Raw genomic sequence first — 17,024 nt, forward strand, 5'->3', positions numbered from 1 at the left:
CCGCCACTGTGCGATTATTCTTTAACCGCACCGTTAACGAAGGGTCACATTGCACCTGGACGGCGTGGTGCGGCCATATGTCTGGTACACACCACGCAATTTCCTATCAGATTGGTGGGGCAAATCGATTATTTCCAAGAGGTCCAATCTGATTTCCGAACATTTTTCTGATCAACTTTTTGGGACCTTCTGGAAATAATTTGATTTGACCTGTCTGATAGAAAATTGCATGGTGTGTACCAGGCAATACAGTGAGGCATATACCGGGACAAGGTCTGCCAGCACCCAAGGCTGAGACACCAAAGTGCACCCCTCCCACTCCAGCGTCACACACTGATTGCTATTAGACTAGGAGGTGCCCCAGGGCCCCCCAAACCCCCCAACACCTTAATCTCTAGTTTTCTGGCTTGCAGTCACTGCCATGTATCCCCTTTTCTTATTTCTTTCTGCTTCAAACACAGTAGGAGAATGATAGCTAAGTGAGTTGTGTGCTCCTCCTGCACTGCGCTCTGAGGCTGGAGCCTCTCTCGCCTCTACCTCGGCCCGGTCCTAGGCATACAGTACTATTCAAGTATGTATGTAAATGCACATGTCAAACTGTTAATGCATAGGACTATCATTGCTTCTGTGTCAGGATGCAAATTTTGTGTGGCGCGACACATCGGCCAAAGTGTGAATACACCCTTATAGTTAATATGAGGTAAAATATGAGGTCATTACTAATGGCCTCCTCACATATATTATATAGTCCATTTACCCCTCAATGTTTTCGTTCTCCCTATTACCTTATTAGGTAATGTAGCCTCTCCCCTCATCTCTCTAAGGCAGGGGTCACACTTGTGAAAATCGTATGCATTTTGCCACAATGAGATATCGCACATACTGGTTTCCTATGGGCCTCCTGCGATTTCTCTCCATCTGCGATTCTGTCCTGCATATTGTCTACATAAAAAAAACTGATAACATGCACTGCTTTTGGGTTTATTTATTCAAGTATATAGCGCCGACATATTACGCATCGCCGTACAGAGTACATAATCTTGTCAGTTTGCTTATACATAATCAATGAGACCATATGCATCAAAAAACGCACATTGAAAAATTGCAGACGTATTGGAAAATGCAGAAATGCAATAGCATAAAAACGCATGCGTGTACAATCCTGCAAGTGTGACCCCTACCTAGCCACTGCAACATTCCAGGTTCCGCAAAAATGGTTTGCTTTATCAAGATGGTGGTAGCCTAAAATTGGAACCCAGTCATCAAACATTTTCAACAGTGGATGAGGTTTATCTAGGTAGTGTTTTATTTTCTGTTTACAATGCTGTGGGTGAAATACATTCCAAGTTTTAAATAAAGTTTTAAAATGTAAATAGGGGAAAATAATCATACAGAGCAGATCAGGGTATACAGGAAGCTGAAAAGAAATTAAAGGAAAATTTGAAGTGACTCCTTAAATGAGATAAACATTGCAGGATTTCAGGCAAGGCCCTAAGGGCTATGGCCTAGGGCACCAGGAAGCAAGGGGTGGGGCTGGCACACTCATGCAGTCAAGCCGCCAAACATGTGAACTGCAGCAGTTGGGCAAGTGTCTAGGACTGTCTAGGAATTTGGGGGGGTTCACGGTCAGTTACCTGTCCAGACGAGGCGGCTGGTACGCATGTATGTAGTGATGGCACTGTAAGGCAATGTTGTGAGCGCATGCATGAAAGGTGTCTGCTCATGTTGCAGCTGCGTGTGTGACTGCGCATTTTCATGTGCATGTATAACACTACGCGGTTCGCATTCAAACGGCCTATTTAAACAGACACTGAAGTGAACAAAAAATGATGATATAATGATTGGTATGTGTAGTACAGCTAAGAAATAAAACATTAGCAGCAGAGACATAAGTCTGTTTCCATGAAGAGTTAAGAAACTCCAGTTGTTATCTATGCAAAAGAGCCATTGAGCTCCACGACTTTCAAAGTCGCAGAGAGCTCTGCCTTCTGAAGCTTGCTATCTCAAGTGTCAGTCATTGTATTGTTTTTTTCTTCTGCAGAGGACAGGTCAAAATGCTCAGTTTGCCCCTATGGAAATGCTGGTCCTGGATATCAGAAGTCCTTAGAATGCACTGTTCAATGTTTCTACTCATGTGTTACATAGTTACATAGTTATTTTGGTTGAAAAAAGACATACGTCCATCGAGTTCAACCAGTATAAAGTACAACACCAGCCTGCTCCCTCACATATCCCTGTTGATCCAGAGGAAGGCGAAAAAACCCTTACAAGGCATGGTCCAATTAGCCCCTAAAGGGAAAAATTCCTTCCCGACTCCAGATGGCAATCAGATAAAATCCCTGGATCAACATCATTAGGCATTACCTAGTAATTGTAGCCATGGATGTCTTTCAACGCAAGGAAAGCATTTTAAATGCAGGTATAGAGTTTGCCATAACGACTTCCTGTGGCAATGCATTCCACATCTTAATCACTCTTACTGTAAAGAACCCTTTCCTAAATAAATGGCTAAAACGTTTTTCCTCCATGCGCAGATCATGTCCTCTAGTCCTTAGAGAAGGCCTAGGGACAAAAAACTCATCCGCCAAGCTATTATATTGCCCTCTGATGTATTTATACATGTTAATTAGATCCCCTCTGAGGTGTCTTTTCTCTAGACTAAATAAACCCAGTTTATCTAACCTTTCTTGATAAGTGAGACCTTCCATCCCACGTATCAATTTTGTTGCTCGTCTCTGCACCTGCTCTAAAACTGCAATATCTTTTTTGTAATGTGGTGCCCAGAACTGAATTCCATATTCCAGATGTGGCCTTACTAGAGAGTTAAACAGGGGCAATATTATGCTAGCATCTCGAGTTTTTATTTCCCTTTTAATGCATCCCAAAATTTTGTTAGCTTTAGCTACAGCGGCTTGGCATTGAGTACGATTATTTAACTTGTTGTCAATGAGTACTCCTAAGTCCTTCTCCAAGTTTGATGTCCTCAACTGTATCCCATTTATTTTGTATGGTGCTAGACCATTAGTACGTCCAAAATGCATGACTTTACATTTGTCAACATTGAATTTCATCTGCCATGTATGTGCCCATATAGCCATCCTATCCAGATCCTGTTGCAATATGACACTATCTTCCTCAGAGTTGATGATTCTGCACAATTTTGTATCATCTGCAAAAATAGCAACATTGCTCACTACTGCATCTACTAGGTCATTAATAAATAAATTGAAGAGCACTGGACCCAGAACAGACCCCTGTGGGACCCCACTGCTAACATTCTCCCATTTTGAGTACGATCCATTGACCACAACTCTTTGTTTTCTGTCCATTAGCCAGTTCCCTATCCATGAACACAGACTCTTCCCCAGTCCTTGCATCCTCAACTTTTGCACCAGACTTTTGTGGGGAACAGTGTCGAAGGCCTTTGCAAAGTCCAAGTATATCACATCTACAGCATTCCCAATATCCATATTAGCATTCACTACCTCATAAAAGCTGAGCATGTTAGTCAAACAGGACCTGTCTTTAGTAAACCCATGTTGATGCTGAGAAATAAGATTATTTTCTACTATGAAGTCATGTATAGTATCTCTTAGTAACCCCTCAAATAGTTTGCATACAACTGATGTTAAGCTTACAGGTCAATAATTTCCTGGATCTGATTTTATGCCCTTCTTAAATAATGGGAAATCGTGGGCTGTACGCCAATCCACTGGGACTCTGCCAGTTGCAAGAGAGTCACAAAAGATAAGATAAAGGGGTTTAGCTATAACTGAACTTAATTTCCTTAGGACCCGAGGATGCATGCCATCCGGGCCAGGTGCCTTGTCTATTTTTAATTTATTTAGTCTTGCCTTCACTTCTTCCTGCGTTAAGTATTTAATATTACAGTTAGAAGATTGAGACTTTTCTGCATCTGTAATTTGCAACAGTGCTGTTTCTTTTGTGAAGACAGAAGCAAAGAAAGCATTTAATAACTCTGCCTTCCCTTGGTCATCCACCATTGAGTTCCCACCCTCATCCTTTAGGAGTCCTATACAGTCAACCTTTCTTTTTTTAGAGTTAATGTACTTGTGATGGAATGCAATAGCACAACGCATCGTTTCAGACAAAGCACACAATAATGAAAGTAAATGAGAGCACCTGAGCACTTTAATATCACGTGCAGAAGTGCAAACCTCGGGGTGCTTTTTGGAGTGTTTTTCCCACCAACAATACTGTACTTATTTCACAGCTGTACTGAAAAACACACTAGAAAAGTGCACTTTAAAACACATTTATTAACACATAAAACCACATTGAAATGCATTACACAAAGCATGCAAATGCACATATCGGCTTTTTGTGCACTTTCGAAAGCACAGGTGGGGGTAAGGGCTTTAAAGTTTGTATACACTCAATAACTGTTGCCTGTAGAGTAGGGCCGGATTTACCATAAGGCACTGTAGGCACCTGCCTACAGGCACCTGATGATGGAAAGGCGGCTCACTCCCCTTCCTCCTTACCAATGCAGAGTCCCGAGCAGAGTGTAAATAAGAGGTTACTCACTCAACTCTTAGCATTCAATTGATGAGATCTCCCTTCATTTGGGGGCACCACTAGCTACTTAATACTGAGGATAGCTCTGGCTACCTAATGCTAAAGGACACTTGTAGCTACCTATGATGGGCAAGGGAAGTAAGGGAGAAGTGACAGCTGGGTCACCCATCTTGTCACTTGTGGTGCCGTTCAGTGGGGTTTTGTAGGTTCAAGGAGGGCGAGATCTAGGGTGCCAGGACATGTGTGCCTATAGGCTCCTGTAAGGTAAATCTGGGCCTGCTGTAGAGATTAGGACTTGAGCCACAGAGCGACAGATCCAGGCACAAGTGTAAAGAGATATCTCACTGACTCACTTTGCTGCAGATGAGCGATGTGTACTGTTAAAGAGGAACTTTAACCCCAATCAGAAGCTGATACCCTCTTTCCAAAAAGAAAACTTTTGACTTTTTTTAAATAGATCATCAAGGATATCTTTATGGCTGATATTGTGCTGAAACCCCTCCCAGAGCGTGATGTCAGGGCCATGGCCCTGCCAGTTTCCTGTCTGTGAACCTCATTGCATTGTGGGAAGTAACGGCTGTTTCCAGTGGCATAACTGAGAAAGGAATTATGGCTTTGATATCAAAAGGATCTTGCAAGTTAATTTGCCGTCTCAGGTTTCCACCGCTCAGGTACTCCGTGACATAGAAGACGTCGTCTTGTTCAGAAGACAGAAAGATAGTAATCATGACACAGTTTGCTGGGATTTTCAGAACTACAGAATGATAGTTTGAGTTTTTACACCTGTCCGTTCCTCAGTGTCCCCTGAAGGGAAAGAGACACTTACCTCTGGAATGTCCCGAAGGCGTGGGTGAAGAATGGGCTACTCCCCACCATCGCCAGAAAAGGTGAAGATTTCTCATGGGGGCATCAGCTACTGATTGGGATAAAATTCAGTCACTTACTGCATGTTTATAAATTAGTCCGTAAAATGTAGTTTGGGAAAAAGTAGTAGAATTTGTTACGCTGTTATGGGGTGGCGTATTCGCAGCCATGCAGCTTCTATGTCCTTTTCAGTGGAATAGAAATGTATCCGCTGCGCACAAAAATGCAGGCAGCAGTGTGCTGTGCGCTGCAACTTCTGCATTGCTGCTATATGGAATCACACAGCATCTGATCTGCAATGGACATGCTGATCCAGCACATTCAGGCCCCTTTTACGCTAGGAGACTTTCTTTGCATTGCGTTACCCTTTCTGTACGCAGGGTAACGCAACAGCATTGAAAGTCTATAGGGCCTAGTACACTTACCCCATCGCGTCGCATTGCGCCCGAAGTCTCCGAATCACCTCCGCTCTGCTGCAAAGTCAACTGCCCTTTACTGTCGGACGTCCTCCAATGACGGAATGCACGGAAGTCTTTAGACAATGCAGACATTTTAAATATGTTAGCGGTGGCGATGCGGCATGCATGCACAGAACAATGCCAATACGACAAGGAATCCCAGCAGTGTACTTCCTGTCCAGCAAGAAGTACTTCAGTGGGCAAGGGGCTGCAACAGGAGGCAAAGGGCGTGCAGAGGGCGCACTGTCAAATGTATCTATTTTTTGCCGTTGCAGTGTGATGCGAGGGGATCATCACACTGCAACACTCTGGCCAGGTGTAAAACTATCCTCATTGTAAACCAGCTATGAGACAGATTAAGTTTATTTGTGTATGCCAAGTGTAGGAAATGAGTCCAATCCACATACTTCAGACAAAAAAACAAGAATATTTCCTATGAAACAGAACCCCCATGTATTTATATAAGGGTTTCTTCTCATTGTTTCTGGAACTCTTATCAGAGTTGTATCTTGGCCTCTTTAAAGGATACATTAGGCAAAGCTAAGAAAGACAAGTTACTCACCCGGGGCCTCTTCCAGCCCCTAGAAGTCTATCAGGTGGCGCGCAGAAGTACGGCCGTGCTCCAGGCCACAGAAGTACTGCCGTGCTCCAGGCCGTAGAAGTACTGCCGTGCTCCAGGCCACAGAAGTACTGCCCTGCTCCAGGCCACAGAAGTACTGCCCTGCTCCAGGCCACAGAAGTGCTGCTGTGCTCCAGGCCACAGAAGTACTGCCCTGCTCCAGGCCACAGAAGTACTGCCCTGCTCCAGGCCACAGAAGTACTGGTAATTAGTAAACAAACACACTACCAGTATATGCCGTTCAACCACCTGATATTTATTGAGACTCAAAGGTTATTTTTTACCTTGATTGATAATAATGAGTCTGTAAAAAAGTTTTTTTGTAGCACACCATATTAATGCACAATTTATCATTAAACGGGGTGTTACCCCACAATGTCTCAAACAGAAAGTCTCAGGGGACTGCACACAGACCAGAATATAGCCAGTTGACCATATCACTCCCCCAACATGGGGAGAGGCGGGCACGGACACCTACAATGCCAAAAGATTAAAGCATCTAATATGCTAATTGCCCGTCAAACGTGTCCGCATCACCCCATGCGCCAATATCACAGTGGTCAACAGCAATAAAAATGTGCCCCCCCAAAGCCCCCCTATGCCCCCCCGCAATCACAACACCATGCCCTGCATGCAGACATCCACATCAAGATACCAACTAACATGGGTCGTCACCCATGAAAAAAATGACACTTAAGAACACAGTCCATGAGAGGCATATATGAAAAATATCCCACGGAAAGTCCTGCTTTCAAAATTCAATGGCATAAGGTAAAGTTCCACTTTAGGAAGATCGTCATGGAAAGATCACTATATTCCTTCAAGAGTCTTTTCAGACCATTTAGGCTGGTGCACCTAGCCAGTTTGCTGTAATATAATAGTTATAGGCCTATGCGGACAAAACAGTTCAGTATTTCAGCCAAGCCACAACGAAGTTTCCATGCATGTAATACTTCACCATAATTGGATATACACATGAACCTTGCGGATATAGATGCCGTATACACTGTTTCACATAGTTACCACCTCCTCCATTGATGCGATATGCAGCGTCCGCATGAACGGTTTTTAGCCTGCCCGATTGACCGCAGTGTCCACGATGTATATCTGCGGGAGTATCAAACTCAGGGCCTCAGACTTATATTACCCCAACCAGGCGGGAGTTCAGTCCTTGAAAGTATACGCCATAGTTCCGGGCACCGTGCTCCGATCCGGCGGGAGGGCAGAGGGGGGCAGAGAGGCACATCTCAGCGCGTGACGCAGGCCTACGTCGACGCGTTTCGCCCCGCCCAGGGACTTCCTCAGGACGTACTGCGCAACTGCGCTGGATCACATGACCGCCTTTTATGGGACTGAGAGGTCGTTTCCGCCAGAACTTCTTTTAGGCTGTCTACGCCATACTGCGCAAGTCCATTCACCTTTGTGACATCACATATTTAGATCACCTGCGCAGTAGGCCTCATAGTCCACATAGCTCCCTCTGGTGGTACAAATCCATATATGAACATCTTCTGGATCTTTTAATATATTCACATATGCCTATATGTAAAACTTGCCCAATAAGAAGTTAATGCTCTGCTGACCTCTAGTGGGCAACATTCGAATAACCCCTGGTGACTTCTCCAATTGCAGACAATACTAAATCACTCCCATTCACACCATTTAAGTTATACTATCGGGTGGCAAGTAATCCCATCGCTTACAGTTGCTGTCCATATGAGTCAAGTCGTCTGTACCACATATACCAATCCTATCCAGTCCAACCTAATCGGATTATTTCAAAAACACCTTCAAATTTAGGTCCCTATTTAAACCTTTGGGATACAGTGTGTCCAGTGTGTATATCCAATAACTCTCTTTCCTGTATAGTATAGAATCAGTCTTCTCAAATCTAATACTTGGATTCAGACAGTATATACCCTTAACCTTCAGCCCAAGAGGGCTGGATTCATGAAATTCAGCAAAATGAGTAGAAATAGGAGTTTTATCCCTTTTCTCTTCCTTGATAGAATCATTAATACTCCTAATGTGTTCCTGTATACGGGTTTTAAACTCTCTTTTAGTTTTTCCCACATAGTATAACCCACAAGGACACATTAGTTGATAAACTACATGCGTAGTATCACAATCAATCCTACTGTTAATTTTGAACTGCTGTTTCCTGCTAGAATCGTAGAATATGTCTGTTTCATCAACAAAGGGACAGACTGAGCATTTGCCACATCTTATCATCCCCTTCATCTCAGGAGGACCCCTGCTAAGGTCAGATTTATACTCAGACTGTACCAATAGGTCAGACAGATTCTTGTTTCTCCTAGCCGTTAGCAACGGTCGAGGGCCCACAATTGTGGCAATCTTGTCATCTTTTAGCAATATATGCCAATATTTTTCCACAGTTTCTTTTAATCTGTCCCAATGTCCCCCAAATGTTGTAATCAACCTGGGGAAATCCTCTACTGCATCTTTAGGCTTCTTCCTCAATAAAGTGTGTCTATCTGTATGTAGGGCTCTATATAAGGCTGATTTTAATAATTTATGTGGGTAACCCCTAGCCCTTAATCTTGCCCTCAAGGCCTGTGCTTCTTTTAGATACTCTGCTGTTGAGGAACAGTTCCTCCTAATTCGGAGGAACTGGCCAATAGGTACAGCTTTTTTCTGTGAATTCAAATGAGCACTATCATAATGTAAGAGTAAATTTCCTGCAGTTTTCTTTCTAAAAGTCCTGGTAGACAGGCCCCCATCATCCCTGGACACCTTTATATCCAAAAAATCAAGTTCATTTTCATTTATTGTGGAGGTAAGGAAAATATTAAACCTGTTTGAGTTAAGGCTCTCTACAAAATCAAAGAAAATCGCTTTGGAGCCTGCCCAAATCAAAAAAATGTCGTCCACATAACGAATCCATAGTAATACATATTTTTTATATAGGGCATGATTGTAAACTATCTCCTCCTCCCAAGCCGCTAAATGGAGACAGGCATACGCAGGAGAGCAAGCCGCTCCCATGGCAACCCCCCGTTTCTGTCTATAGAATTTGCCGTCAAACGTGAAAAAATTATTCATCAGAATAAACTGCAAAAGGGAATCCACAAAATCATTGTGACCCTCGTTCTGAGGATAGAACCGTTCCATAAATTTAGATGTACCCCGTCTCCCAATATCATTGGGAATGGACGTAAACAAGGATTCTACGTCCAAGCTTGCAAGTAATGCATCCTGTGGGATGCTGATACTTTTCAATTTTTCTAAAAAGTGCATGGTGTCCAGTACAAATGATGGAAGCCTCTCCACCAATGGTTTCAATTTTTTATCAATATATTGGGCTGTTCTCTCAAGGGGGGAGCCCCTTGCGGAAATAATGGGGCGTCCAGGGGGACATGCAGGATTCTTATGAACTTTGGGTAATATATACAGCGTAGGGATAGTATACTCAGAGACCACCAACGCTTTATATTCCTTTTCAGTCAAAATTCCATCCAAATAGCCCCATTGGAGCCTCGTATTTAATTGATCCTTAACTTTTTCAAAAGGGTTGAAAGTGATTCTTTCGTAACACGAGTTATCATTAAGTTGTCTCAATAAATATCAGGTGGTTGAACGGCATATACTGGTAGTGTGTTTGTTTACTAATTCTTGTTTTTTGACCAGTGCATGTACCCACTTGTTTAGCACACCCTAGCATGTACACTTTCTGTGTAGTAGGTTTTCACAGAAGTACTATCGTGCTCCAGGCCACAGAAGTACTATCGGGCTCCAGGCCACAGAAGTACTGCCCTGCTCCAGGCCACAGAAGTACTGCCGTGCTCCAGGCCACAGAAGTACTGCCGTGCTCCAGGCCACAGAAGTACTATCGTGCTCCAGGCCACAGAAGTACTGCCGTGCTCCAGGCCATAGAAGTACTGCTGTGCTCCAGGCCACAGAAGTACTGCCGTGCTCCAGGCCACAGAAGTACTATCGTGCTCCAGGCCACAGAAGTGCTGCCGTGCTCCAGGCCACAGAAGTGCTGCCCTGCTCCAGGCCACAGAAGTACTGCCCTGCTCAAGGCCACAGAAGTACTGCCGTGCTCCAGGCCACAGAAGTACTGCGGTGCTCCAGGCCGCAGAAGTACTGCCCTGCTCCAAACCACAGAAGTACTGCCCTGCTCCAGGCCACAGAAGTACTGCCGTGCTCCAGGCCACAGAAGTACTGCCGTGCTCCAGGCCACATAAATAGTGCCCTGTTCCAGGCCACAGAAGTACTGCCCTGCTCCAGGCCACCGAAGTGCTGCCGTGCTCCAGGTCACAGAAGTACTGCCGTGCTCCAGGCCACAGAAGTACTGCCGTGCTCCAGGCCACAGAAGTACTGCCATGCTCCAGGCCACAGAAGTACTGCCCTGCTCGGGGCCACAGAAGTGCTGCCCTGCTCCAGGCCACAGAAGTACTGCCGTGCTCCAGGCCACAGAAGTACTGCCCTGCTCCAGGCCACATAAATACTGGCCTTCTCCAGGCCGCAAAGGTACTGCCCTGCTCCAGGCCACAGAAGTATACTGCCCTGCCCCAGGCCGCAAAAGTACTGCCCTGCTCCAGGCCACAGAGGTACTGCTGTGCTCCAGACCACAGAAGTACTGCCCTGCTCCAGGCCGCAGTAGTACTGCCCTGCTCCAGGCCACGGAAGTACTGCCCTGCTCCAGGCCGCAGAAGTACTGCCCTGCTCCTGGCCACAGAAGTACTGCCGTGCTCCAGACCACAGAAGTACTGCCCTGCTCCAGGCCACAGAAATACTGCCCTGCTCCAGGCTGCGGAAGTACTGCCGTGCTCCAGGCCGCAGAAGTACTGCCCTGCTCCAGGCTGCGGAAGTACTGCCCTGCTCCAGGCCACAGAAGTACTGCCCTGCTCCAGGCTGCGGAAGTACTGCCATGCTCCAGGCCGCAAAGGTACTGCCCTGCTCCAGGCCACAGAAGTACTGCCCTGCTCCAGACCGCAGAAGTACTGCTGTGCTCCAGGCCACAAAAGTACTGCCGTGCTCCAGGCCACAGAAGTACTGCCCTGCTCCAGGCCACAGAAGTACTGCCCTGCCCCAGGTCACAGAAGTACCGCCGTGCTCCAGGCCCCAGAAGAACTGCCCTGCTCCAGGCCGCTGAAGTACCGACCTGCTCCAGGCCACAAAGGTACTGCCCTGCTTCAGGCCGCAAAAATACTGCACGGCTCCAGGCCGCGGAAGTACTGCCCTGCTCAAGGCCGCCGAAGTACTGCCATGCTCCAGGCCACAAAAGTACTGCCCTGCTTCAGGCCACGGAAGTACCACCGTGCTTCAGGCTGCGGAAGTACCGCCGTGCTTCAGGCCACGGAAGTACCCGGCTCCAGGTCGCGGAAGTACCGCCATGCTCCAGGTCGCGGAAGTACCGCCATGCTCCAGGCTGCGGAAGTACCGCCGTACTCCAGGCCACGGAAGTGCCGCCGTGCTCCAGGCCACGGAATACCACAGTGCTCCAGGCCGCGGAAGTACCGCCCTGCTCCAGGTCACAGAAGTACCACTGTGCTCCAGGCCGCAGAAGTACTGCCATGCTCCAAGCCACGGAAGTACTGCCCTGCTCCAGGCTGCTGAAGTACCGCCGTGCTCCAGGCCACAGCAGTACCCTGCTCCAGGCTGCAGAAGTACCGTCATGCTCCAGGCTGCAGAAGTACCGCTGTGCTCCAGGCTGCCGCTGTCTCCTCCGTAAAACCTGCTGCTAGGTTATGGTCTTCTGCATATGAGCAGGCGCGCACTGTGCCTCTTGTGATCATGCTCCCAGCCACAGGACTTGGACTGTGCAAGTATATACGCAGAACATCACGACCCATGTGCAGGTCACGATCATACAGAGGGGACAGCAGTGACCTGGAGCAGAGCGGAACTTTGGCGTGGGACTTGATAGACTTCTAAGGGCCGGAAGAAGCCCCGGGTTTAGCTTTGCCTCATTATCCTTTGGGTCCCTGACTTGTGTGCTCCTAAGGGCTAAAGACAAACAACATATAGGCACACAGTTAATCAATATGAAATGAAACTGAAGTGCATTCTGAATTTTGACCACAAGGTGGTGGTATTGAAATAGCAGATGTCGATGCTGGTCATTGAAGATGTTTGTATGTAACTTCCAATAGCATACGTAAGAATTAGGGATGGCAGAACAATTCGCCAGGTGAACAATTCCTGGCGAACAGTCACCGTTTTATGTATATTTTTGTGTGAAAAGTTTGCATTTAAAGCAGAACTAAAGATAAAAATAAACAAAAAGTTTCACTTACCTGGGGCTTCTGCCAGCCCCTTGCAGCACAAAGTGAAGCTCTTTGTTTTTTGTCAGTTCTGCTTTAACATTAAAGTTAATGGCCGCCGACTTTAGCAGTTAACAGCAAAGCCCCCATACATGCTAGAATGGCCAAGTTTTCAGAGCATGTAAAGGAGAAGAATGGGCATAATTAAAAAAGATTTTCTTTTTCAAAAATGTTCCCATTGTTGGAAACATTTTGCCTATAAAGGTCATCTCTGCAGCCACAATTTCTTTAACCACTTTAGCCCACAGGACGTAGCCCCTACGTCCAAATATGCATGCTGGACGTAGGAGGTACGTCCAGGGCCGGATTTCTACTTTATGCCGCCCAAGGCCCGCTGTCACCAGCCGCCTCCCCCCCCCCCCCCCCCTCCCCTCCTAGCAGCATCCTCATCAACCACACACACACTTTTCTCCCCCCAGCAAACACAAAACTTTAACTGAAACTACTGTAGAAATCATCTTACACCCCACCGTTTCAGCACTGGGTCCCTCTCTGGTCAAATAGGATTCTGCAGTGTTCAAGCTTGGCTGTAGGCGAGTGTGTCCATACTGGGCATGCACAAGTAAAGCTGGTACATGCTCAGTAGAACTAAGGCACTTGTGTACTGCTTTTTTCCTCCATGCACAAGCATTTCATTTTACTGAGCATATGCAAACCTTATTTGCATGTGCGCAGTACAGATACGCTTGGCCACAGTCCTGCTTGCGCACTGAAGAAACCTATTGGACCAGAAAGGGACCCAGCACTGCAACTGTGTATGTGTGTGTGCATGTGTATGGAAGAAGGCAGTTTGGCCTAGTGCACACCGGAGCGTTTCCGCTGCGGTTTGCGATCTGCTTGCGGGTGCGGATCCGCTAGGGTAATGTATTTCAATGGGCTGGTGCACACCAGAGCGGGAGGCGTTTTGCAGAAACGCATACTCCCGGGCTGCTGCAGATTTTGGATTGCGGATGCGTTTCTGCCTCAATGTTAAGTATAGGAAAAACGCAAACCGCTCTGAAAAACGGCACTTCAGAGCGGTTTGCCAGGCGTTTTTGTTACAGTAGCTGTTCAGTAACAGCTTTACTGCAACAATACATGAAATCTACTACACCAAAACCGCTACACAAAACCGCAAAACGCTAGCTGAAACGCTACAGAAAAATAAGAAAAAGCGTTTCAAAATCTGCTAGCATTTTGCGGATCTGCTAGCGGTTTTTGGTGTGCACCAGGCCTTAGAGCTGAGTAAGGTCAACCAAAGGAGATGTATGTATGCATGCAGAGGGACAGAACTAATGCCTGGCAGACACAATGAGATTTTCTGGCAGATTTCCTGTCAGATTGATTATTTCCAATATGTCCAATATGATTTCTGATCGATTTTCCGCTTACTTCTATGGAACATTGATCGGAAATAAGATTGGACATGTTGGAAATAATCGATCTGACAGGAAATCTGCCAGAAAATCTCATCGTGCGTACCAGGCATAAGGGACAGAAGGGCTGGTGTAAGGTAGGTGAAGGGCAAACAGCTCCCAGAATGCGCCCCCCACCCCCACCTATAGAAGCACCACAGCTTCCAGTTTGCCCCTCCATAGAAGCACTACTGTTCCCAGCATGCTCCACCTCTCCATAGAGGCACCACAGCTCCCAGCATTCTCCTCCTCCATATAGTATTGGGGTGTCCCCAGGGCCCAAGAGCAGGCTGCCAACCCCATCCCCCAATGTGTATAGTGGTCCACGGTGCCCCTGCACAATATTTGCAGCAAGGCGCACTCACCTATCCAATCGGCATGCTCCTCCTTCAGTCTGTGTGCATCATCCTTGTGGATGCCTCATCTCCATGACCTGGCGGCATATACATTACTCGTGCACCTGGGTCATGGAGATAAGGCGTCTGTGTGGATGAAGACTGAGGCACCCAGAAGAGTGCGTCAGAGGGACAGATGAGGGTACTCTGCTGCGCATACTCTGCAAGGGCATCATGGACGACTATACACATAGAGGGAAGGGGTCTACCAGCTGGCTCTGGGGACATGGGGGACACCCCAGTACTATGAGGAGGAGGTGCATGCTGGGAGCTGTTGTGCCTCTATATAGGTGGACATTCTGGGAGATGTAGTGCCTCTGTAGAGGGGGCATGCTAGGAGCTGTAGTGCCTCTGTATAGATGGGCATGCTGGGAGCTGTAGTGCCTCTATAGAGGGGGCATGCTTGGAGCTGTAGTGCCTCTGTATAGGTGGGCATGCTGGGAGCTGTAGTGCCTCTATAGAGGGGGCATGCTAGGAGCTGTAGTGCCTCTGTATAGGTGGGCATGCTAGAAGCTGTAGTGCCTCTATACAGGGGAGCATGCTATATGAGCTGTAGTTCCTCTATGGTGGGTGGAGGGGACAAAGGGGTCACCAGCTAATGCTGCTTCCTGGGTAGGAGGTCAGGATCAGGTACTCACACAGGCTTGAAGTCACTGTGTCTGCAGCAGAAGAAGTTATTCTAAAAGCCAGACACCCGATCCTTCAGCTGCCTGATCTCTATTCTATCTGTACAGAGTCCTGCTTCAGCTTCTCCCCACGTGCAGTTCCGATGATTTCAGCACTCTCTCCTCCCCCGTGCTTTGCCGTCGGGACTCAAAGGAGGGGGGAGTGTATACACAAAGTTGCTGTTGCCTTCCTGACTATGCACAGAGGACTTCTCCTTCTTCTCTGCCTGCGCCCTGGGGTTTCTGACTGCCCCAGCGGCGTGGTGAGACCTCCATGCAGCACTCCTCTATGCTGCCGCTGCCTGCTCTACTCAGCTGATCCTGCTAACTTCCCTGGCTTCCGCCTAGCCGCCCGCTGCACGCATACACACAACATGCTGTAATGTGCAAAGCTATGCGGGCGTCTACAGACAGAAGGAACTGAGGTGACAGTGAGACACAAGTTACTTCTCAATCGCCCCAAGAATTCCCCGCCCTAGGAACCGGCCTCTGTGGCCTGCTCAGAAATCCGGCCCTGGCTACGTCCAAAAAAAACCCGGAGCCACCGGGGTTCGCAGGGCCGCAACCGCCAAGGTGCGCGGGCTGCCCATTAGCCCGGAGATCAATGAATGGGAAAGCATTTCCCATTCATTGATATAAGTCCCTTAGAACGATCGCTGGCTTCTATGAAGAAGCCGCGATTGTTCTGTTACACATCCCCCAGAGGCGTAGCAATAGCCATAGCAGCCATAGCAACTGCTATGGGGCCCTGGAGCATAGAGGGCCCAGGTAGTACTTTATGTGCTCACTATTAACTCTCCTTTGTTTCTCTCCACCCTCTGACTGTGTCTCTCAGCCAAAGAACTATACACAGTGTACATTGCATGGTAATGTAATTTGCACAATGAACTCATATCCATAGGGTAGGGTCAGGTGGCATTGCTCAAGAGTGCCTCCATCTGAGGGCCTCATGAAAATTTTGCTATGGGGCCCCATAATTTTTAGCTATGCCACTGACATCCCCGCTTCACTTCCTGTAAGTACGCTTACAGGAAGCAAAAAAAACATTTTTGACTGTGGCCATCTTGTGGCCAAATAGTAAAACTACATCTACATACATTTTTTTTTAAATGAATAAACATTTTTACATTTACAATTACCGTAACTGTTTACCTTCCACACACCCAAAAATACTCAATACAATTTTTAATTTGAAAAAAATTACAATAAAAAAACAAAACATAAATAGTTACCTAAGGGTCTGAACTTTTTTATGTTGAGCATAAACTTTTTTATGTTGAGCATAAATCTTTGCTTGCCAGATATGAGAGGATCCACACTGAGCACATGAATAGGGCTTCTCACCAGTGTGTGACAAGAGCTGATATATGTGCAAGACATTTCCCACACTCAGCACATGAATAGGGCTTCTTCTAACCAGTGTGAGAGCTCACATGTGTAACTAGCAGTGATTTATGCCCAACACATTTCCCACACTCAGAACATGAATAGGGCTTACCTTCAGCATGAAAGTTGCCATGTAAAACAATCTCTGATTTCTGTGCAAAACATGAAGAGGGATTCTCACCAGTGTGAGATCTCTCAGACCTGACAAAAAGTTATTTATGAACAAAACATTGCCCACACTCCGCACACTAATAGGACTTCTCCCCAGTGAGAGATCTTTAGAGCCCTTTTCCACTTGCAAGCACAATCACAAATGCATTTGCGATTGCAAAAGCTTTTTTCCACTTGCTGCAATTGCAATGTGAACCATTGGGAGTGAAACATGATCGCACCAATAAGTGTGCAGCCCAACGA

Source organism: Hyperolius riggenbachi, chromosome 3, assembly GCF_040937935.1.
Source record: "Hyperolius riggenbachi isolate aHypRig1 chromosome 3, aHypRig1.pri, whole genome shotgun sequence".
NCBI classification, from domain to species: Eukaryota; Metazoa; Chordata; class Amphibia; order Anura; family Hyperoliidae; genus Hyperolius; species Hyperolius riggenbachi.